This window comes from Neovison vison, chromosome 12 (genome assembly GCF_020171115.1).
Source record: "Neovison vison isolate M4711 chromosome 12, ASM_NN_V1, whole genome shotgun sequence".
Classification (NCBI taxonomy): Eukaryota; Metazoa; Chordata; class Mammalia; order Carnivora; family Mustelidae; genus Neogale; species Neogale vison.
In genome coordinates, this window is record NC_058102.1 from 57,759,693 (window position 1) to 57,784,747 (window position 25,055).

The 25,055-nt window shown below is 33.8% G+C and overlaps 1 protein-coding gene and 1 non-coding gene across 2 annotated transcripts in view; one reads left to right on the plus strand and one right to left on the minus strand.

The window, feature by feature from the left end:
- Positions 1–25,055, plus strand: part of LOC122891294 (activating transcription factor 7 interacting protein) — a 121,379-nt gene that overhangs the window by 24,249 nt on the left and 72,075 nt on the right. The gene's annotated exons all lie outside the window — the stretch shown is intronic.
- LOC122892851 lies at positions 10,131–10,244 on the minus strand. The gene has a single exon (XR_006381524.1). It is a non-coding gene; the product is annotated as a small nucleolar RNA SNORA40 (small nucleolar RNA).

The following is a 25,055-nucleotide window of genomic DNA, read 5'->3' on the forward strand; positions in this document are numbered from 1 at the left end:
GGATCATGACGTGAGCCAAAGGCAGTGTTTAACCAACTGAGCCACCCAGGCATCCCAAGCAAGGTGTTTAAATCTCAAAGTGAAGACTTTAAAGAGCTTGAAGGGGATACAATAAGAATTCTTACTGGTGCTAAGGCAGCATGTTAGAGTGAAAACAAAAATGGATTTTGAAGTGATCAATTGATTCAACAAATTTAATAAACATTTATTATTTACCTGTTAGTTGCCAGGTACTGTTTTGATGTCTGGTGTACAAGATCCCTGCACTCTAGCAGTTTACATTGGGGCAGGGGAAATGGGAGGATAGATAATAAATACGAGAAGGTTAAATTACCCCAGGGATTGAGAATCCTGGGGGTAGGGTAGAATAGGTAGCGAATGGCTAGGTGAACACTACCAAAATGTGGTCTGTGAATGAGTTCAAGGTCAGTTCAGATTAGTTTGTCTGTTTATTCTTGTTCATGAGATAATAACTGAAATTAAGAATGTCTAGAAATTTTTGTATCAATCTGATAAAGTAACTTTATGTCAGTTGGGTCAAATAATAAAAATAATTGAGGCATACATTTTATATGCTTTCTCTTTATTTCACCTTCCAAATAATTCATTTTTGTTGAATTTATAAAAGTGTTGATCTTTGATAGATTAGAGCTAAACCATTGGTTCTTTACCATTATTAATTTGCAAAGCACTGAGCTAGATTAACAACTAACATTGTCGGTTGGCACTTCAGTAAGCAGGTTGTAGAGAATTTAAGCTTCTCATAATTAATTCAGTATTAGGTCATTAATTTATTCAGCTTAATAAATAGTTGTTATATACATTATATTTTATGCTGGATTAAATGATTATAGGTCCTTTGATTTTAAAGTACTTTTATTCAGAGATCTGGATGCAAAAAGTAGGAAGAGAGAGAGGGAGGACACAGCTAACAAAATTAAAACCAGAAGGAGTACAATACTTGGATGATTTCCAACTGTGAGAGGTTATGATCAATAGCCAAATGTTACTTAAACCGTATATACTATGTGAAATGACACCATATTATATATATTTGTTTCTGTTCCTTCTTCTGCTGATGGCAGAGTACAGATTTTGAAAAGAATATGTATTTGAGGAAATTCATTACTGTTTATCAAAGGCAAGATTTAGGATTATGCATGCATTAGAAGTCTACTATTTACTGTTGATGTATGATAACTTTTTCCTTTAATTTTGAGCTCCATTGTCTTTATTGTGTAATAGGGATAGTTTAAGAACAGTGTTTTATTTTTTTTCTTAAAGATTTTATTTATTTATTTGACAGAGAGAGATCAGAAGTAGGCAGAGAGGCAGGCAAGGGGGTCAGGGAAGCAGGCTCCCCACTGAGCAGAGAGCCCGATGAAGGGCTAGATCCCAGGACCTTGAGATCATGACTTGAGCGGAAGGCAGAGAGGCTCAACCCCCTGAGCCACCCAAGTGCCCCAAGAATGATGTTTTAGAACAGCTGAAAATATGGGGCACCTGGGTGGCTTAGTTGGCTAAGTGTCTGCCTTTGGCTTAGGTCATGATTCTGGCGTTTTGGGATTGAGCCCACATTGCGTTCCCTGTTCTGTGGGGAGCCTGTTTCTCCCTCACCTCTTCAGCTCCCCCTGCTTGTGCACTCTTTCTCTCATATAATAAATGAAAAATCTTAAAAAAAAAAAAAACAGCTGAAAATAAGATTAAAAAATAAGGAACAAGGGCACCTGGGTGGCTCAGTCAGTTGGGGGTCCAACTCTTGATCTTGGCTCAGGTCTTGATCTTGGGGTTGTGAATTTGAGCCCCACATTGGGGCCTACTTTAAAAAAAATAAGGAACATAATTTGGATAACCCCTGGTTAGCATATTAAGTACTACTTTCTATTTTATTGTCATTTTAGATGTGGCACTAGTTTCTAAACTGTTATTTGAAAATGAAATTTAGTTAGACTCACTAAAATAAGTGGAAAAATAGAAGTGAAGAGATAGAATTATGTATTAGTAAGTAATAAAGCAATTACTGAAAAAATTTAAACAAAGGACTTCATAGGCAATGACTCAACTGTTGCTCAGTCAAATCTGGCCAATTAAAACAACACAAGTATGATTTAGAATCAATAAGAATGTGCTACTGACAAAATATATTCTTGTTTAGATATTTGTAACTTAACGTGTGAGTTTATCAAAAAGTTTAGTGATATTAACTAGTGGTAAATACGTTGAATTACTTATCACTGTACTAGTGATGCATGAATATGCATTAAGTCTTACTATTTGGTGACATGTAAAGCATTGTGATTCTAAGAGCAAATCTATTTAATGATAATTATTTAAGTAATTAACAAAATGTGAAAGGTGGCTATAGAGTCAAATAAGGACAGCTTTTAGTTAATGTGAATTATAATTTATATTTTTAATGACTTTAAAGCAGTTACTGGATTTATGTAATATTTTGGTCTATGTCACAAAAAACTAAGGCTTTTGACTATCTCTGGGTGTTAAACATGTTTTGGTATGGTGGGGGTAAAATGTCAGTTACTTAAGAATTATAAATTGATTTTCTCTTATTACCTGGATTTGAATCATTGGTAAATAGATAACTAGGTATATTCTAGAACCAGTCAGTGCCTGTTGGGGAACGAATGGGGGAGGGTTTACTCAGCAGTATTCTTTAGTTTGGTCATGAAATGAGGACTGCTTTATGTAAATTGTTCTTACTGGTGCCAGCTAGCTGTAACTGCAGTCTGGCTCTGCTAGGGCAGCAAATAATATGTGTCATGGATTTTCTGTTTGGAATGTATAAGAAAATAGCCTTTAGGACTGAAAGAACAGGGTTGATGCTTTAGAATAAGAGTACTGAGACCTCCACAACTGACAATATTTGGAATAATGAGAATCTATAAGCCTTTGAAGCTTTTATTTCTGTTTTTATAGATTTATGCCTACTGATACTATTGGGTAATATGTGGGAGGTACTTAACTGCACACAGTTGCTGCAGTCCTAATAGTTGGCAGAATAGAAAGCAGTACAAAAGAATTCTGATTCTAGGCATCTTTACTTGCAACAATCCTTTGGAAGATGTATTTTGTGTGTTCTGTGAGCTTCATTGGCATACTGTCTGACGTTTTTTGGCTTTTGTGGTTAATGGGATGTTTGCTGCACAAACTATACAACAGATGTGAATCACTGTTTGAAAGGAATTTTAATATGTAGCCAATCTACTGTATTCCTGGTTTTTTTAATGAATATGAACCAAGCAAGGAATTTAGGCTAAAGAAGGCTGTTCTAGAAGTCTGCATTAGTTTTAATTGCTTGTACAAATGAACTAAGTTGCAGTGGTTTACAGAAGAGGAAGTCCTTTTCACAATATCGAGCTACCCACAGGTAAGAGATTCAGGTCCTTTTTTTTTTTTTCTTTCTTTCTTTTTTTTTTTTTTTTTTTTGTGCCTACCCCCACCTCCCACCCCCGACCCCTCAGGCCTTATATCTGTCTCTCACCTTTGGAAGGTTTTTTTGTTTGTTTTAATTATAGTCATTCCAGGATTGGTAGACTGTTTATTGTAAATTTTCAGAAGATTTTGAATACCATATTTGGATTTTATCTTTTAAAAAGTAATTTTCACTTTTATAATCTTCCTTAGGTTTGTTTGAAATGAACTAGCATTGGGCTTCATATATGAACATTACTCATGCATACAATATGTTCATATTACATAGAAATCAGTTTTAGACCTCTTTTCATTATAGTCCTATTGCTGTGTTTTCAGTTGTAGTGACACCAACTGGTACATACAGAGAAATGACATTTTCTAACCTTACTACACTGTAAAGTTTTAGAGTAAATGTACCACTTTGAATTCATCATCAAAATCTGACTGCTTCTGTTTTAAAAAATGATATATATTAGATAATGTATATTTATACATATAACATGGTCAAGTTTTCCAGTCCCACCCTTATGCTTTCCATTTCCACATATTTAAACTTACCTCCATCTTAACAAAGTGAACTTAAGTTTAAACTAAAATGAATATTAGAAATTTTAATATTTTATTTCTTAGGTGAAGGTTGCAGAGACATTTGTTAAATTATTTTTTTGGTATGCTTGAAAAATTGTGTACAGAAAACCATTATCTCACTGAAATAAAAGAAGCATGCAACATAAGAATATATAACCATACTATAAAGGTATAAAGATTTATGTTTATAAAGAGTGTAAGTATTTGTGTCTGCTAATACCATTATGGCCAGTGATAAAATATATTATTGATTGATAAAATTTTGGAGGATGAATGTGGGTAGGTGACAAAGCAAAGGGTGATAACTGAGGCCAGCTTCGAGAATAGAGGAAGAAAGGAATGGTATTATGTAGTTCTTTGCTTCCCTTTTAAGAAGTTAAACATTAGGATCTTTCTGCAACATAAAAGTGTTAGTTTTAGATGGGACTTTCAGTTTTCTAGACTCTGAAAGGCCATTGGCTATTTATTACTACATGCTTGGGTACTTAAAAGCTAGAGGCCAGCTAGATTGAGTGTGATAGAAGCCACACTCATGTTTCAGGAGTACAGACTGTTTCCTCTTGCCTTTTGACAATGTTGCTTAGGCTTTTGAAAATTATTGTTCTAGTACATGTTTTGTTGAAGTATAAAAATTTATATGTTTGTGGATGTGTGTTTCATTTGAGTAAACAGCTTCACTAGGATCAGAGAAATGTTGATACTAGAAAGATACCAATTTTGATTAATTTACCAAAGGTTGGATTGGGAGAAGGGTATGCTTCTCTTAGTGTGGAGAACACACATATCTAAAACTGTTGGGAAGTTTTCATACTTTTCTAGAATGTTAGATTGGGAAGATAGTTGAGACAGCCTGAGGGATTTTTTATTTATAGGTTAAAAAGGCAAGGAGTTAGACCAAAGTAGCATTCAGTAAATATTCATTTGGGGATCATAGCAAAGCAAGAGGAGGGAAAGTTGCATAGAGTTTAATGTAGATACAAATAAACATAAAGGGTTTATGTAAGACAAAGATAAATGTCTTGAGGATAAAGATGTGTCATTTTTGAGACTATTGAAGTTGAGTATGAATGATCCAAAAATCTGAAGGATAAATTTTTTGAGTTTGCAGTTTTTCTGTTCCTCTTAGGGAACAAAATTTATTGGCAAGTAATGTTGAATAACAAAGTCTTGAAAGTGCAATAGACCTACATGTTCAAGTAGTTGTAACATCACACTTCCTACAAGAGCCTACTGTTTATTATTCCTGACAGTTAATTATCTAGTTTCTGCTTCAACATTTCTAAATGTTGAATAGTAAGGAGACTCTCTAACTTCATATGGTAATTAATTCTTTCTTTTGTTGGACATCTGAACAAATCAGTATTTGTTGATTTTGAGGAGAAATTGGCCTTTCATTGCACTTGTCTCTCTGCCTGCCTCTTTTCCTCTATATCTGGTATATACACATGATAGATCTTCACCATTTAAAGAAAGCCATTAAAATTCTCTTGTTTTCTAGGCTAAATATCCTTCATTTTCCCAATGGTTTCCTCATACAACATGTTGTTCTAGGTCAATCTTTAGCCTGGTCATCCTGTTTGTCCTACTGTTTCTTTAAGAGTCCCTCTTTATCTGAGTCACTCAAAACTAAATGTAATACTAAAAATGTCTCCCTTTCCTTAGACTGTGTGCTTCTGTTCTACAGCTTAACTTTGTGTTGACATTTCTAGCAGCCACCTAGCCCTGTTGAATTTTACTGAGTTTGCAGTAAGTTCAGATCCCTCAGTATTTTTCACACATACCATTGATAACCTTTAATGTAACTGAATATTTGAACCAAGTGTATTGCTCTGTATTTGTAGTTAGATCTTCTTTATAATTTCTAATATTGTTTATTATGGTTTTTTCAGTTTTCCTTGATTTATTTTCTACTTTTTAATAGTTTTTTTTTTTTTCCCCAAAGAACTGGCTATTGGTTTTACTGTTGCTTGCTGTTTTATTGTTGGGTTTTCTCTCATTATTTTTGCTTTTATTATGATTCCTTGCTTTGGGTTTGTACTTTTCCTCCTTTATTAGCATTTTTGAGTTTGTGTTTTTTTTTTTTTTTATTAATATGTGTGGTTTAAGGCTATCACTTTTCCTCTGAGTTATTTCACCACTGATTTCCTCCTTAATCCAGTATATATATATTTTTAATTTATAAGGAGATCCTTTTTTTGTCATTTCATTGTTGCTCAACTAACTCTGTTATCTTATGGCTGAGGATGTGGCTTTGTGTGTGTGTGTGTATGTTTTTTGTTTGTTTGTTTGTTTGTTTGTTTTTTGGTCTTTGAATTTATTATTTCCTTGACACCACATTAATGGATGTTGGATGTGTTCATGAAAAATGTATGTTCTGGGTTTGTTGGATATTCAGTTCCATTTTTCTATTAAGAAATACATCTATTGGGGCGCCTGGGTGGCTCAGTGGGTTAAAGCCTCTGCCTCCGGCTCAGGTCATGATCCCAGGGTCCTGGGATCGAGCCCCGCATCTGGCTCTCCGCTCAGCAGGGAGCCTGCTTCTCTTCCTCTCTCTCTGCTTGCCTCTCTGCCTGCTTGTGATCTCTGTCTGTCAAATAAATAAATAAAATCTTAAAAAAAAATACATGCATTGTTTATATTACTTACATTTTCTTCATCTGTAGATTTTATAATGAGGTGTGTTTCTCTGTGGATTTACTAGTTTCTTCCTGAAATTCTTTAAACCTGTTTTGTTTTATGTAATTTGAAGTGATGTACTTTTATCTATAGGAAATATATATATATTTTTTGTCCAGCAACTTGATCTTCAATTTGAATCATTTTTTACATGTTATATATAGGTTTTATATACATACTTACCTTTTTTTGGTTAACATTTGCTTAGTGTATCATTTTCTGTCCTTTGAATTTTTAACCTTTCTATGCTTTTTTATTATAACTTGTATCTTTTTTATAATGCATATCTGCTATTTTTGTCGCTTTATCCAGTTTGAAACCTGGTAAGTTATTTTTAGACTGACAGTTTTCTTTATTTTTGCCCCACATTTCACAGCCCCTAAGTCTGCTAACTCCCATCAAATAATTATCTGGGATTTTTATTCCAGACTATTTATTTTAAAGATGATGGATCTTCAATTATTTCAGCCAGCCCATGAGTTCTACTTGTTTTTTGGAGCATTGATGATTCCTTTGGAGCATTATATGAGTTCCCTAATTTGAGTTTTCCCCCCATTTATTAGGGTCTTTTGAGTCTTGAATTTGTACTATATTTTTATGTAATTGTTTTAGCAAGGGACCATTTTGTCAGTCTTTGCTCAGAAATAATATCTTTATTTCTTTATCCTGTTGATTGCTAGTTTTTCTGGCAATAGAATTCTAGGCTAAAAATAACCTTTCCTCTGAACTTTGAGGATATTGTTGTTTATTTTAGCATTCAGTATTGCTGATGACAAGTCTGATGTCATTTTAATTCTTACTCCTTTGTAGTTAACTGATCGTTTACTCTTAAGTTATTAATATTTCCTCAAATTGGTTTTCTGAAGTCTTCACACATTATGTCTAGGTTTTAGGTTTCTTTTTGTTGTTGTTTTTTGTTTGTTTTTTGCTTGTTTTAATTTAGTCTGTTTTGGTATAATGAGTGGACCTGTTCTATGGAAAGCATATATATACTTTTTTAAAAAAGATTTTATTTATTTATTTGATAGAGAGGTAGTAGCAAGAGAGGGAACACAGGCAGGAGGAGTGGGAGAGGGAGAAGCAGGCTTCCTAGTGGAGCAGGAGCCCTACTTGTGGCTAGATCCCAGGACTCTGGGATCATGACGTGAACTGAAAGCAGCCACTTAACAACTGAGCCACCCAGGTGCCCCTTTTTATATACTTTTAAAAATTTAACTCTGAATTCTTTCTCTTATTTTCTTTTATTCTTAGTTCTTTTTTCTAAAATTCATCTTCAGTGAAACTTACTGCTTCTGGATATGTTCCCCATCTCTTAGCTTTTCTGTTTTTCCTTTGTGTAATATTTTGAGAGAACGTTGGGTCTTGATTACCTATGTCTCACTTCAGCTGTGTCCATGCAGCTCTTGTTTTGAATTTCTAAGATTTCAGATTCATTTCTTTTCATATCTGCTTATTCTTGTGGGTATAGTACCTTTTCAGAATATTTAATATATTATTTTAAAATGTTTTGTGTTCATTCTACTAAGTAACTAGTTCTTTTGTTTGAAAGGTTTGGCATCTATTTGTGATTATACTTATTTTTGTATTTGAGATTTCTTGTTTTACTTGGGGTCGATGCTGACTGAAATGATCGTGAGAGGTTGGGAAGTGGTACTTGTAACTTGCTGCTTATGGAAAATGCTGGGAATTTATCTTTTGGATTGTAATTTCTCTGTCTCTTCTGGAGTTTAGTGTCTTGGTGGGTGAACTAATTACACTTATAAATGTCGTTGCTACTCTGGCTTATTATTAGCATGGAAGAGATTGGGGAAGTGGAATGAGTTTAACTGTTAAGATACAAGTTACATGAATATATCTTCATTGTGAAAGTTCGAACTGGCACATCTAAGTGAAACTTGGTATTTATATATTTGTCTTTTGCCATATCAACCACTATAAATTAGTTAGACATTTATCCTTCCAGACTTTAAAATATCGCTTGCGTGCCTATATTAATGTTTAGAAATGATATTTTGTGTGTGTGGGTTTAACACAATGGCATATAAAACCTGAAAACAATTTATTGTCTACTTATGCATCTGAGTACTTTCTATTTTATTATCCCATTTAACCCCTGTGACATTTTAATGAGAAGTGGCATGAGGAGAGGCAGTGTTAGAGTTTTTAGTATCATAGTTGAGGATACTGAAGCAAAGGAGGGATATATTATTGAACAGGTAACTTAGCTAGGAAATGATAGTTCCGGTATTCAAAAAGGTATGTCTGGCTTCAGCTTTTTGCATTAAGAATTCTGCAGCTGCTTTGTTGTACACTTTATATTCATGCACATGACAGAAATCTACATTCTTAACTTTCAGTGTTCTTTAGTGAGGATTCTTCACAGTATGTTTTGTTTGTTTGTTTTCCAGGTTGCTAGTCTTTTAATCCTAAACTCACTCAGTCCTATAGTTCAGTGAGGTAAATATTATTATTATCTCCATATAACTGGCCCAGAGAGGTTAAGTAATGTGCCCAGGGCCACAAAGCTATTAAGTAGGCACAGTATTTTTTAAAAGCTATTTTCTTAGTGATGGATGTTATATTTGCCTGTATTTTTTTTTAATTTAAAGTCAAGAAATTGTTATTTAAGGAATTTCACATCTGACTCCTTCCAGTGTTAGTCTCCCTAGTTTCTGTGAAGTCAGAATCATAATCCTCAAAATAGCCCTTTTAAAAAGAACCTTTGTTCAATCCACAGTTGTCACTGTCAGTCATTCCACAGTTTGTTTGTTTGTTTGTTTTTTGGATGGGCTTCTTTTTTTTTTTTTTAAAGATTTTGTTTATTTATTTGTCAGAGACAGAGGGAGAGAGAGCGAGCGAGCACAGGCAGACAGAGAGGCAGGCAGAGGCAGAGGGAGAAGCAGGCTCCCTGCCGAGCAAGGAGCCCGATGTGGGACTCCATCCCAGGACTCTGGGATCATGACCTGAGCCGAAGGCAGCTGCTTAACCAACTGAGCCACCCAGGCGTCCCATGGATGGGCTTCTTTATTTCCACTTCAATATGATCATACTTCAAAAACTCCCCCCTTCCAATTTTTGGGATCCAACTTCTTTAAGCAGTTTACTTTAGGGCCATGTTTAGGATCTGCGTGGTTCTCAATTTCAGACACCCTTGAACATGAGTAAGTTCAAATCATATTCATTCCTAAACTGTCACACCCTAAAATTGTATAGATTGTTGGGATATGCCAATAATTTTAAGTCCAGACATTGTGTTCTCCATTGTAAAGCCTAAAGAAAGGAGGCATCTTTGTTTCAAGTCAACATTAAAATTAGAATACTAATTCAATATAGCTGAGATTTCCCTTAAATCCTATGCTTTTAGTAATCCTGTAGTCCTAGAGCCAACCTCCATGTTTATGAATGCTCTTGTCACTTTAATGCTTTTTAGGTATCATATTCCTTCTTATCTATATCAAAACTCATACTTGAACAATGAGTTCTGGATTACAAAAAGGAATTTATTTTTCCCACTTGTCTTTGTCCACAAACTAAACAAATGCAATTTGTATTTTTGCTGTTTTGGTGCAGCAGTAGGTATCCTTATATGCTTCTTTTTTAAAAATGTAAATTGTCTTTTTTGAAAAAACTTATTATTTTTTAGAGAACAGTGTAGTGACAGAAGGAGAGGAAAAGGGAGAATTTTAAGCATACTCTGCACCCAGTGCAGAGCGCAATGAGGAGCTTGATCTCACAGCCCTGAGATCATAACCTGAGCTAAAATCAAGAACTAGGGACTTTGGGGCACCTGGGTGGCTCAGTGGGTTAAGCCTCTGTCTTTGGCTTGGGTCATGGTCTCAGGGTCCTGGAATAGAGCCCCACATTGGGCTCTCTGCTCAGCGGGAAGCCTGCTTCCCCTTCTCCATCTGCCTGCCTCTCTGTCTACTTGTGATGTCTCTCTCTCTCTGTCAAATAAATAAGTAAAATCTTAAAAAAAAAAAAAAAAAGTTGGACGCTTAACTGACTGAGCCATCCAGGTACCCCAGTAGGTTAGTGTATCTTAAGATATCTCAGAATGTCTTTGGTGTATCCAAGTGGTGCACAGTTTTTGCCTATTTGCCTTTAAAAATGGCTGTGGCAATGATCTTTTACCAGCTGTGTATGAGACTACTCACTACTGTATGTTATTGCTAACTAAATAGTTGTAAAATGTAAGATGTGTAAAAATCTACTACACTTTTTGTGTAGTCTTTATGTGATTATTAGTGAAGTTGAACTTTTTTCCTTATGTTTGTTTTGTGATTCCCTGTTTATGCTTTTTAATTTTTATTTTGAATTGTTTATTCTTTTTATTCACTAATAGGTGTTCTTTTTTATTCTGGATACTAATTCCATATCAGTGTGTTTTTTAGTTTTCAAGTATTTCTAAAAATTTGTGGTTACTTGTAATGCTTTCTGCACCTTTGAAAGTTTTTATTTCATATCTAGTCTGTTTGCTGTTGTACTGGTATGCTCAACTGCTATTTTGACCCATTTTTAACCATTTATTTAAAATCCACTTAATCCATGTTAATTTGTGATGTTGTTTCTATCAGATACTGTATTGCTTGTTTCTGTCTTCGAGATAATTTATTGTACTCATCTCTAAATACTTAAGACAATAATTACTGCTTTGTTATATCCTCTCACATCTCAGAGGATAAGCATTTTTTTTCCTTTTGACTTTCAGCTTTCTTACTGTTTTTGCCTTTTTTTTAACAGATTAATTTCAAAAGTTTGTTATGATATAAAAATAACTAGGTGACATTTTGGCTAGAATTACTTCTAATAATTTTCATCCAGGAAGAATTGATATTTTTCTACATCAAGCCTTATGTCCAACATAGCTCTAATATTTTACATATTTTTATAACTGAATTTTTTATATATGTTAATGTTTCTAGATATCTTTTTCTTACTATTCTGAAATAAGTGTTTTCTTCATTGTATCATCTTACTGTGTTTGAGCTCTTACTGCTTTGGTAGGATTTGTAGACAGTATTGAATATATTATCACACTTTTTGGTTTTGCCGTGAATGGAAATAGCTGTGGTATTTTACCACTGAATATAAAGTTTCCCATTGGTTTGAAGTAGCCTTTATCAGTGTAAGGAGCAATCTTTATGTTCTTAATTTTAATTTTTATCAATGAATGAGTATAGAAACATATTCAGTGCCCTTTGAATATCTGTTGAAAAATGAGTTAATTTTTGTAACCATTTTGAGTTGTGAATAAATTTTTATATATGCTTTTTAATTTTTCAATTATTAGAGGTGCTTAAAATTAGAAAACAGTCCAGTTTTGGGTAAAAAAAAAATTACCTTTTCTTTCAGTAGTTAACCAGGCGTAGGAAGGTAAAGGACTTTGGAGAAAATGTGTAGTTTCTTGTCTCCTGGCCTTAAAAACCCAACATTGAAAGTTTCAGTCATGTCCCACAGACTGTTCTAGTCTCTTCAAGGGCTATTCTTTGCACAATATATTTTTTAAGTCAGTTATTATGCCTTTAACAGCGATACAGCTAATTGTATTTCTTCTCTTCCCCAAGAGAATAACTTCGGAGTCTGAATTTTAACATTAAAAATATGATGTAAAATATTTAAGGAGAAATATAATAAATATTTGGAAATACCAAAATGAAGTTCTTGATCTGAATATGTGACTCTTTTTTAGTTTGGTAGCTTACTCTATTATTGTATCTTTTTGGAATTTTTCTTTCTTTTTCTTTTCTTTCCTTTTCTTCTTCATTTTGTAAATTCTGGAGGCTCTAGGCTCTGTTAAATATTTTCATGTGGCAGAGAGCCAGATTTCAATGGCTGTGAACTCAGCATGTTCCTGTTGCTTAGCAACTACTTGTGAAGTCTTGTGGATGTAACTGAATTATAAATAGGGTTATGAGCAGAAGTGAAATTGAAATTGTAAGGAAAGGCATACTCTTTTCTCTCTCAGATGAATTTGAGTAATTCTTTATGCATAGTCAGTTTTTAGCAATCTGGTTTATAAAAGTTCATACTAGCTCTATCAGGAAGACTTAAAAAGGGTTCTGTAGAGGTTTTGTTTATAATGACACATTTGAAAGCTCAAGTTTGATTATTAAAAATAATCTATTTTGGAGAGATGATAGTTAATGAAAATGGAAAACTCCTAATTTTCACGGTCATTCATATAGAAAGATATCCACGTATTGTATTACTGCCGTTATTTCTCTTCCACATCTAAATTAAAATCTCCATGAGGTAACAATTTCATCTTACAGGATGTTTTATACTTTTAGTCACATTGTTTCTTTAGAGTATCTTTAAAGTTATAATAGTGACCATGTAGGTATTTGATGAATATTGAAAACATGAAAAAACCCAATCAACTTTTATAATTTCTCATTAAAACAGTACATTTTGGAGTGGAATTTATTAAAATTTTATTAAAGAATCAAAACTTAAAGGATCCTTTCAGGTCTTCTAATTTAATTTCTATTTATTCCAGATGGAAAACTTTAGACCCAAAGGTGTTATTAAATGATTTATCTAAACCAATAGTCCCCTGACATGTTTTTTTTTTTCCTGCATTAGTCTCTCTTATTGATGTGTATCTAGCAGCTTTTTTTTTGCACTCATATTTCATTAATTTACACAAAATTCATTTATATTCTATAACTTGCAGTAAAAATGTACAACTGAATTCAGTAACAAGCACAACCAGTAGGAACAGGTGGGTGAGAACAGAAGAAGATGAGATCTCAGTGTATTTGTGGTCATGAGTCAATCAGAGAGAAATTGGTTCATTTGCTATGATGGTTAGGAGGAGAAAGGTTAAAGGAATTTCCAAAGTGTAGTGGTTTTTGGTTAGATCTCTGCAGGTTTTTTTAAGTTCTAAAAGATGAAACACAGTGATAATTCATGGTTTGGGATGAAGGAACTCTGTATTTTCTTAAATTGCATCATGAACTGTTTGTTGATAATAGCTTCTGATAATCCAGCCTGTGAAAGTAAGCTTCTTAGGAGTATTTGCTAGAAATAGATAGATTGTATTTTTGTGCATCATTAGTGAGAAAAATTTTAGAATGGAATGTAATTTTTCTTTGTTTGCTCCATGAGGGTGGTGCTGGTCCATTCTGACTTGCATGCCCAGGAGAGAGCTTGCCTTCAAAAGCACAATTTTTTTCTTAAATTCTAACTGAAGAAGGATAGACTTTATTTTATTTATTTATTTTTTTTTGAAGGAGGGCAGATTTTTTGTGATCAGCCAAAAAAGTTGTGGTAAATAAAGTTCTAATTAAATCTGCAAGGAGGAATAACATACCAACAATATTGCTTTGCAATAGAAAAGAAAAATAGTAAGTACAAAGAGGAATTTGAGTTTGCCTAAGGATATGAAGATTAGGGTTCTTCCTTTAGTTATGTTTGTTATTAAAACTACACTTTTGTACACCTAGGCTGGAGCCCCCGAACATCTGGCTCTCAGCCGACATTTTAAACTCCTATGAGTTCTTGAGGGAGAGGGCCAAGAGAAGGAGAAGAGAATGGAGAAGTGAAAGGTAAAGTTTCTGGAACTGTCTAAACTTCTCCAGGGCATTTTAGTTGCTGTACTAATTAATTAACACTGAGGTGTCATTGATTATTCAGTACCTGCCCCCCATTCAGCTTGGTATGTGATAAGATGTATGGCTATTTTGAATATTATTCTTCAAACGCGTGCTTTTTCTGTTCTCTTGAAATAAAACTGGCAATTATAAGTGCACTTTTAGAAAAAGTATTATATTTGCTTTAAGTAATATTTAAGAAAATACAAAGTGCTGAGATTTATATTTAAAATGATATTTCAGGGGCATCTGGGTGGCTTAGTGGGTTAAGGCCTCTGCCTTTGGCTCAGGTCATGATCCCAGGGTCCTGGGATCGAGCCCCACATCGGGCTCTCTGCTCAGCAGGAAGCCTGCCTTCCCCACTCTCTCTGCCTGCCTCTCTGCCTACTTGTGATCTCTGTCTGTCAAATAAATAAATAAAATCTTTAAAAAATATTTAAAAAATATTTGATTTATATATCTAGAATTATAAAATAATTTTTCCCACTTGTAGTGCCTTGATACCAAGTTTGACCCATTTGTTACGTTCTTCTACACTAATTGCTACTCATAATTGCTTTCCTTTGTGATAAGGATTATAGTTTATTTGTTCAGATAAGTAAACAAGATCTATCTATACAAAAGATTTAAATGATCTTGAAGCTGTGAATACAGTTGTAGTTAGATTTTGGACATCCAAGACACATATGAGTACAACAGTAAGAAAAGTCAATAAACTCAGTTACTTTTCCACTTAGACCAGTGTTTAAAAGAATAGTATTTATGCTTTCAAAAGATTGGTCGAACTTCATTTTAAAATCTAGCTATCTTTAAAAAAAAAAATCTAGCTATCTTTAAATGTTTAGATTAAAAGGATATATTACTTTCTCCCCTCCCCTTTTATGATTTGGTTATTTCTTACTAGCCAGCAGTCTTTGTAGTTACTGCATTAGACTGCATGTAGTTTGTGATCTTTAGAAATTAAAATGTACTACAGAGTAAATTTGTAATGTACAAAGAAACATGTATATTAAGCACTATTAGGTTAAAAGGTTTAGAATGATGAAATAGGTTTTGTTATCTGGAATAACAGCAAGAAATGTTAAGACATTGTCAACTCTAGCATTATCCCATTTAGGCAAAATTGAAAAATCAAAAATAACACATGTTAATTTAATGTTTACTTGACAGGAACAATAAGATAATTGGTTTTTATTAATTTAAGAAAAACATTGAATGCCTACTGTATGAAAGGTACTACTATATGTTTGAACAAATATGTTTTAAAAAAGAAAAAGGCATAATCCCCACTCTATTTAGAGGTCTGCTTTGAGGCGCCTGGGTGGCTCAGTGGGTTAAAGCCTCTGCCTTCGGCTCTGGTCATGATCTGGGGGTCCTGGGATTGAGTCCTGCATCGGGCTCTCTGCTCAGCAGGGAGCCTGCTTCCTCCCCTCTCTCTCTGCCTGGCTCTCTGCCTACTTGTGATCTGTCTGTCAAATAAATAAATAAATAAAAATCTTAAAAAAAAAAAGGTCTGCTTTGATAAATTATTTAATCTTTGTATTTTTAATACAGAGTAAATGGCCTTGTACCTATAACTCAGATTCCCAAATTAATTCAGGCATAAGGGATAGGAAAAAAAATGCAGTGCTGTTCAGACTTAGATAGATTTTATAGACCTTTGAATGTTTTAAAGCTGTGATTAAAATGCCTCATCATTCTCCTAAAGAAGGAAAGTACTTAACATGTATGTACATATACACACACACAAATACGTATATATAAATAAAATAATATGAACAGTGACATGTAATTTGAAGTGGCCCATAGTTTAGTGTTTATTTTTTCTTTAATTGCCATCTAGTAAAAAAAGATGCCAAGTTAGTATTTTAGATGATGAAATGCAAGACACATCTTTTCCCCCAAGAAAATAAAGTTTATGCTGGTAGTTTTGCTCTTACATCTATTCTGGGATTTATACTAGTGTATTCTATTTTTAGGCTGTTGCCAGGCAGATTTCAAATTTCTCCTTTTATGGTTGTCCAATTTCTGGCTTTCTGAGTGGTTACGTGAACCTGCTTTCTCTAGCCAACCACAGTGACTATGCAAACTGTATTTCCGTTTCTGTTGCTATGAGAGAACTGATAAGATGGCTGCAGTGGGCTCCCTTTGGGTATGTGCATTATTTTAGAGAAGGTTGTCATTGTATGGTAATAAGCAAAAATAAATTTCTCTCAAAATGATATTTTTTGAAATAATGTAATCAAACTAAACAAATTTTATAAGGCTTCAAAAAGCCCTCATGTCAGATTTGATTAATTTTAATAATGCTATGTATTGCACTTTTTCTGAGGTAGCATTGTGTAAGTGGGTAATATTGTTACTTTTTGTTAGTAAATAAGCATCCTGAGTCCCCAAAGAAAGGTTGTCCTCTGTATGTACACCTGCTGTCTGTGAACTTGCTGGCATGTTAGTTTACAGTTCTGTCAAAAATATTGTAGGTTGCTATCTTTGCTTCCTAAAAGGATAATTAATTTTTTTCCCCTTAGTTTTATTTATTTATTTTAGATAGCAAACTTGAGAGAAGAAGAACAAGCAGGGAGAGGAAGAGGGAGAAGCAGACTCCCCGCTGAGCAGGGAGCCTGATATGGGGCTTGATTCCAGTACACTGGGATCATGACCCGAGCCAAAGGCAGACGCTTAATGCACTGAGTCACCCAGACACCCTGTAATTTAGTTTTTAGAATTATTTTAGGTATTACTTATATGTATATAGTTCATTCTTTTAGCCAGTATTTACTAAATATATACTATGTGCCAGACACTATATACTTATTAATACTGTATCAGAATACTTACTTTATTTTTCATTCTTTTGTTAAATTACCTCTGATGCACATCATAACGATGCCAGCATTTTAAAAAATGTTTTCTGACAACAGAGTTGTGGACACTTAAAATATTTTAATCTTATACTGAACACATGAGATGTGCCAAAGTGTTTTGTTAAACAGTATATTAATACAGATATTATAGTCCATTTTAATAGTTAATTCTAAAAAGGTGCATTAAAGTATTGGAAAACGCAGTAATGCAAGACCATCATTTTGAATAAAGACAGTGGTGATGAAAAGTGACAAAACTTTATGTAATTCTAGAAAGTTCACTAAAGTTCACTAAGTATACCTCATTTTAAAACAAATCTGTCAACGCTTATTACATATAAGGTTCTTTGATTATAGTGCCAGTTTGTAGTAGAAGCAAATGCTTCTGTTTTACTTAAGACTTTCTAATTCTTTTGTTAACTTTCCATGTGTAGAAGATTCTATTAATATATATACATGGAGTGTTTATTTGCATCATACTTGATAACTGTTTGATTTTTTGGTTGATAAATCTTTATTTATTTATTTATTATGATATATGAGTATCTCATGTGCATTATTATCATCCTATGAGATAAGCATACTACAGAGTTGTTCCATTTAGGACAGAGAAAGAATAACTGATTTATTTAAGCTTAGCACAGGAGAATAAGGCTGCCATTATTTTATGTATATTGCCTTTCATCACTGGTATGATTATAAATATACTTCTTGGCCCAGAAATGTAAACTCCCTAAAGTATAACCCAACAGTCAGTTCTCTTGGTATTGTTGTTTTGTCTGTGTTGAAAGCATGACCTAGTAGAGGAGGGTGAGGTAATAAAAATTAAAAAAAACCTGAAAAACAAACAATGACAAAAAATTAACTGTAGTTCTGCTGTTTCTTTTTTTATACAACAGGTTTGAGATATAATCCATATATCATACAATTCACCTGTTTAAAGTATACAACTCAGTGGTTTACATAGTTGGGATGCCTGTGTGGCTCAGTTGGTTGGGTGTTGGATTCTTGATTTTGGCTTACATCATGATGTCAGACTCATGGGTTGGAGCGCTCCACACATCATAACAGTTTGCTTGAGATGCTCTCCCTCTTCCATTACCCCTTTCCCCACTTGTGCATGTGCTCTTTTTTTCTTTCTTTCAAATAAATTTTTTTTTCAAATAAATTTTTAAAAAGATTTTATGTATTTATTTGAGAGAGAGAGAGAATAAGAGAGAAAGAGCGAGCGAGCGTGAGAGGGAAGAAGCAGACTCCCTGCCGAGCAGGGAACCTGATGTGGGACTCAATCCCAAGACTCCAAGATCATGACTTGAGCTGAAGGCAGTTGCCCAACCAACTGAGCCACCCAGGCAACCCCCCAAATCTTCTTTTTTTAATAAATCTTTTTTAAAAAAACATTTTATTACTTATTTGAGAAACACACAGAGACAGTAGGAGACAACATGAGTAGAGAGGGGAGGGGGAGCCTGATGTGGGGCTCCATCCCAGGACCCAGTATCATGACCTGAGCCAAAGGCAGAGGCTTAACAACTGCCTTAATGACCTAATGGCCACCCAGGAGCCCCTGAATAAATAAATTCTTAAAAAATTACTTTCAGGGGCACCTGGGTGGCTCAGTGGGTTAAGCCTCTGCCTTCGGCTCAGGTCATGATCTCAGGGTTCTGGGATCGAGCCCCACATCGGGCTCTCTGCTCAACAGGGAGCCCGCTTCTTCCTCTCTCTCTGCCTGCCTCTCTCACTACTTGTGATCTCTCTGTCTCTGTCAAGTAAATAAATAAAATCTTTAAAAAAAAATTACTTTCAGAATTTGCATCTTTTACCACAATTAATTTTAGAAAAATTTTATTGTCCTATAAAGAAACCCTGTAGCCTTTAGCAGACAGTTTTCATTTCCTCCCCAATTCCCCAACCCCCGGCAACCACTAATGTGCTTTCTGTCTTTACAGGTTTGCCTATTCTGGACATTTCATATAAATGGAAACATTCAATATGTAGCCTTTTGTGACAGGCTTCTTTTACTCAGCATATTTTCAAGGTTCATTCATATTGTAACATTTATCAGTACTTCATTTGTTTTATAGCCAAATAATATTCCATTGTATGGATAGACCACATCTATCATTGAACATTTGGGTTATTTTGGCTATTATGAATGGTCACTTTTCGGGTATTATGAATAGTATTTCTGTGAACATTAGTTTACAGGTTTTTTTGTGGATATTTGTTTTTATTTCTTTTGGGTATATAGCTAGGAGTGGAATTGCTGGATCTTATGCCAACTCCATGTTTAACATGTTGAGGAACTGCCAGATTTTTCCGAAGCAGCTGCTTCGTTTTAAGAGTTCCACCGGCATTGTATGAAGTTTCTAATTTCTCTACATCATTGCTAACACTTGTTATATTCTCTTGATGTTGGTGTTATTTCATTGTGGTTTTGATTTGCCTTACTTTGAGGACTAATGATAAGCATCTTTTCATGTTTATTTTTTATTGGTATATCTTGGAGAAATATCAAGTACTTTGCTTATTGTTAAATTGGGTTATTTATATTTTTATTAGTGAGTTGTAACAGTTTTTGTATGTTCTAGTAGGTACAAGTCTCTTATAAGGTACATTATTTGCAGGTATTTCCTCCCATTGTGTGAGTTATTTCACTTTCTTGATGTGTCATTTGCAACATAAAAGTTTTTAAGTTTTGATGGAAGTCCAGTTAATCTTTTTTTTTTCTTTCGTTGCTTGTTTTCTTTGGGTCATATATAAGAAACTATTGCCTATGCTAAGATTTATATGTATGTTTTCTTTTAAGATTGAAAACTTCCAGCTCTCAAATTCAGGTCTTTGAGCTATTCGAGGTTAATTTTTATATATGGTATGAGAAGACGGGTCTGAATTCATTCTTTTGCCTGTGGCTATCTAGTAGTCCCCAGTAGTAGTTGCTGAAAATCCTATTCTTTCTTCATTGAATGCTCTTGGCACCCTTTTCAAATATTAGTTGACTACAAATAAATACGAGGATTTATTTCTTGACTGAGAGATCTATTCTGTTGATTTATATGTCTGTCCTTTTTGTAAGCAGTGTCTCATTGACAGGATTACTGTAGCTTTGTAGTAGGATTTGAAAATACAAAGAATGAGTTTTTCAGTGTTGTTTTTCAAGATTGTTTTGGCTATTTTGAATCACATTTCTATATGAATTTTAGGATCAGTTTGTCAGTTTCTGCAAAGAAGAAAGCTGGAATTTTAATAGGGATTACCTTGAATCAGTAGATCAATTTTGAGTTTTGGCATCTTAATATCAAGCCTTTTGATTCAGGAGTATGCATTATCTTTGTGTTTATTTAGGTCTTCTTTAATTTCCTCAACAGTGTTTTATAGTTTTTCAGAGAATGAAGTTTTGCACTTCTTTTTGTTAAGTTTGTTACTTTTTGATGCTATTATAAAAAGAATTGTTCTTTAAATTTCACTTTTGAATTATTGATTGCATCTGTATAGCAATTCAGTAGATTTTATATATTGGTCTTATATGTTGCAACCTCCTAAACTCATTTACTGTGTTCTTTCAGTTTTCCCTATAGAAGATTTTGTCATTCAGAATAGAGATAGCTTTACTTTGTTCTTTTCAAGTTAGATTCCTTTATTTCATTTTCCTGCCTAATTGCCTCTGGTCATTGCTGAGTAGGAGTGGTAAGAGCAGGGATTTTTGTCTTGTTCTGATCTTTGGGCAAAAGCTTTCTGCCTTTCACTGTTAAGTGTGATGTTAGTTTTGGGCTTTTTCTAAATTCCTTTTATAAGGTTGAAGAAATTCTCTTAGAGTTTGTTGAGTGAATTTGCTAGGATGACTTATGGGTAAGTTACTTTTAGAAGATAATTGAATATTTAGGATCCTGCTGGTAGTATTGTTGTGGCTAATATATAAACTAGTCTGCAGGTTGGGTAAAATTAAGTGTCCTATGATCAGATTGCATTTACTCTGTGCAATTACAATATAATTTAGGATTATATTGAATGATTTCTCCATTTTCAAACAGAAGAAAATTGGGGCAAATACCATATATACTTTACTCTTGAACAATGTGGTTGATAGGGCACCGATCCCTAATGCAGTAAAAAATTTGCATATAACTTTTGACTACCCCAAAACTTAACTACTAAGTCTGCTGTTGACTGGAAGCTTTTCTGATAACATAAAGAGTTTCTGATAACATAAGTTAGCACATATTTTATATGTTATGTTTATCATATACTAGATTCTTACAGTATAGCTAGGGAAAAGGAAATATTATTAAGAAAATCATAAGGAAAAGAAAATAAATTTACAGTACTATACTCAAATATTTGCATATAAGTGGACCCATGCAGTTCACACCTGTGTTATTCAGAGATCATCTGTTGGTTACTTATTGCTTAACATTCTGAGAAAACAGAACACCCGGGGTAGTGAAATTTAAAGGATGAAGTGTATAAGAAGGGCAATCAGTGCTAATGAAAACAACTTTTTACTGAATTGGGTGTCTGGTTGACGTTACCAAGATAAAATTACTGTGTAAAGAAATGCGTGATAGCAGCATGGTCATTGATGTTTTCATTCAGATCATATGTAAACATGAATTGATCTAAGTTGTCAAATAAATGAGAAAAGAATATGACTTGGTATAGTGTCTGACATATAAGTGCCCCTTGATAAGTGTCAGTGTCTTTTTCTCCCTTTCAAGTATGTTGTTCAGTTAACGAAAAGGGGAATTCATAATAAAGAAAAAATACAAGGCATGCCTAAAAATAATAAACATCAAATTCAGATTATGCTTAATTTTGTGTTAAGGAGTTGGGGATGGAGAAGGAGTGTGCTGTCTGGTAGTGTTATACAGAAGGCTTTGTTTTTTATTTCTGATTGTTTTGGTTGTTATATTTTGCATGTTAACAGTATTTTATAATGAAAATTGAATTATAAAAGAAAATTAGTATGGCTAGACATTTGCAAAATAATATAAACTTTGGGCTAGAATGGAATTTAGCAAGCATCTGGTCTGATCTCCTCAGTTTTACACTTGAGATGAAATCTAGATAGGGTGATTTTATCGTATGTCAACTTATGCTAATGTTGGAACAGACATTGAATAGACCTAGTTTTGTTAGTTTAGAAATCCTTGGTAGGTCAAACTTTTTATAATTATGTATTTTTTTAAAGTGTGGTAGATTTCACCATTATTATTTTTTCTTGCAAGAAGACTACATATTTATGCCTTTTGCCATGTGACATGAAGTGTTTTCCAATAACTGCTTTTTACTTCTCCACCCCCACCCCCTTAATGTCTAATGTGGCTTTAACCAGTAGACTGTGCGTGAAACTGGTGTATACTGTGTGTAAGAGATAGCTTTAAAATCCTGGTATATTACATGGTTCTGTCATTGTGGTCTTTTCCCTTTGCCATAAGACCTAGATTTGCAGTGAGGGTGCTGCTCCTTTAGCCTATGACCTAGAAAGAAGAATGTTACTAGCCAGTAAGATTTTGAGGATGAGAGTTGCTGCCCCAGTATTAGTGAAAGCTAGCTAATAAACAGAAAGTAAACTTTCACTTTTTCTTGTTACGTTGGGTCACTAAGAAAAGTTAGAGCTATTTCCTGGCATTTGAAGGATTTACATCTTTCAACGTCCTATAAATCATTCTGGGTGTTTTGATTCACCCAGGCAAACTGTGAAAAATACTTTTGTACTACTGGTTTAAATTCCCAAAAAAATTAAGACATGGGCTTCTGTAACTTCACTATTACCTGCATAGGTGGTAGAGTTTGGTGAGGGGGCCAAGCTAGTGGTTAGGGCCCTGATGAATAAGATAATGGGCTAATTTTCTAAGGGGGGTGTAATTTGATAAATATATCTAAAATTGCATTTGTTGGATCATGTTAAATAGTTTTAATTTTCCTATATAACAGAATGATCCAAAAAATTCAGTTGGAAAAGTGATTTTTAGTGCATCTTGCATTTTTTTCATGTAGACTACCAAAACTTAGCAGTGAATGTAATAAGTTAAACTGTAGTGACCATTCTGGTTTTGATGTAACCAAAATTGCAAGAGCATGATTTGATCCTACTTTGTCCAAGGAATTGTTGGTAAAGCAAAACTCCCAGTTTCCTTTGTTGATTATTTTTTTAAAATTTAGTTTGGAAATATTTCATTTTGATACTGCAGCTGGTATTTGTAGGTTGATGACAAGTAGAAGGAATTCTTTATTGAGGTGTTAAATATTATGATCACTTAATACTTTACTGAATGAGTGTTAGATAACAGATTTCACCAATTGACATTTTTTTAAAGATGATGGGATAGCTCTTGAGGGTGTATTTATGCAATTGGGAGAAGAATGATAAGATTAGTAGAACTGAAGAATTATACTACAGGGGATTCTGGATCCTAAAGTAAATATTGTTGGGTGCTTTATCAGTGACTGGGAGAGAAAACCTGTAGAAAGCAAGAAAATATGGAAACATGATGAAAATCTTTGTGGGATTTTAAACAAGTAGTGAGAGTAGTGATTATGTTTTACTGAAGTTTTAGAAAAACAGTTATTAACAGAGATGTATCCAGTATTTAAGATAAAAATTTAGGAAGTCTTTACACTAAATTTGTGCAGATAAGTATCAAAGTGACTGGACAATTGCATTATCAAGTTTACCAGTGTCGTTAATGGGTAGTGAACAGTAAAGCAGATTTAAATATTTATTGTGCATATTCATCATGATTTTCTTTTCAGGGCTGTTACAGAATTCTCTAGTAAAATATGGGTGTGTGAAATAAAATCACACTTCTCAATGGAGAATGGGTTCTTAAAGAATCAAGTAGCAGAGTTGTGTTTCTAAACAGGCTAGGAATTGTGAGCATAAAGTGATTACTTAGAGTAAGCTATTATTAGTCACTCCTACTGGACAATATTTAAGCCATTTAATGAAAATTCAAATTTGAATAAAAATTATTTCCAGCATCCCATTATTCAGAATAATGTTTTACTAATGCCAGTTAACAGTATGAATGTATTTGGAGTGGTTGTGTCAAATATAGAAATGTCAAGTCCACTGAAAGGGCTTTTCTTCATATTTTGCAAGTTTGTGCTAAGTTTCATTTTTAAATACACTTCATCAAGTGTCCACAACTTTGAATTAGGATAGTGTTTGTGTGTGTCTGTGTATGTTTTGATTTAACCATCCAGGTACTTTCTGTTTTGTTCACTGTTTTTGGAAAGCAGTAGTACAGACCCTTGTTTAATCAGAGAAACCCTGCAGTCGACTTACTCAAACTGTAAATCTGGGAGGACATTGTGAGTATGTTTCAGTTTCATCAAATATATTTCAGTATAATCCTTCACCTTTATTTTAAGGTTTGGATTCTTGGTAGAGTACTTGCCCTCATCTGCTTCCCTTGTTGCTGGGCAAGGTTTGTGATGCTGAGGTCTGATTGGTTTTAGACGACTACAGCTTTAAGCCAATCAGAGAGTGAATTTCAGTTCTCTCACAGGACGGAGCACTGAAGCAGCTGCTGATTTATTTTTCCTATGGGGAGATTATATAAACTAAGAGTATGTCTGCAGCAAGCTCCCTCTTGGGTATGTTTGAAAAATTACAAGGTTCATCTGTAACTAAAGGAGAAGAAAATGAGGTTTATTTTAAAAACTTGTTTACTAAGAAAATCTGATAGGTAGTGAATTTAAGAAAAACATACTGAGGTGACAGATTTCCTACTTTTTAAAAAATAATTTTATGTTTAAAGGACTGTAAAATGATGTAATATAGGAAAAATCTCCCTTCAATTTACAGGAATATTTACTGTTTTAATCCACACATTTGCTTTACTGCTTCAAAAGGGGAGAGCTCATAACCCTGCTGTGTGAAAGGCAGTTAGGGAAA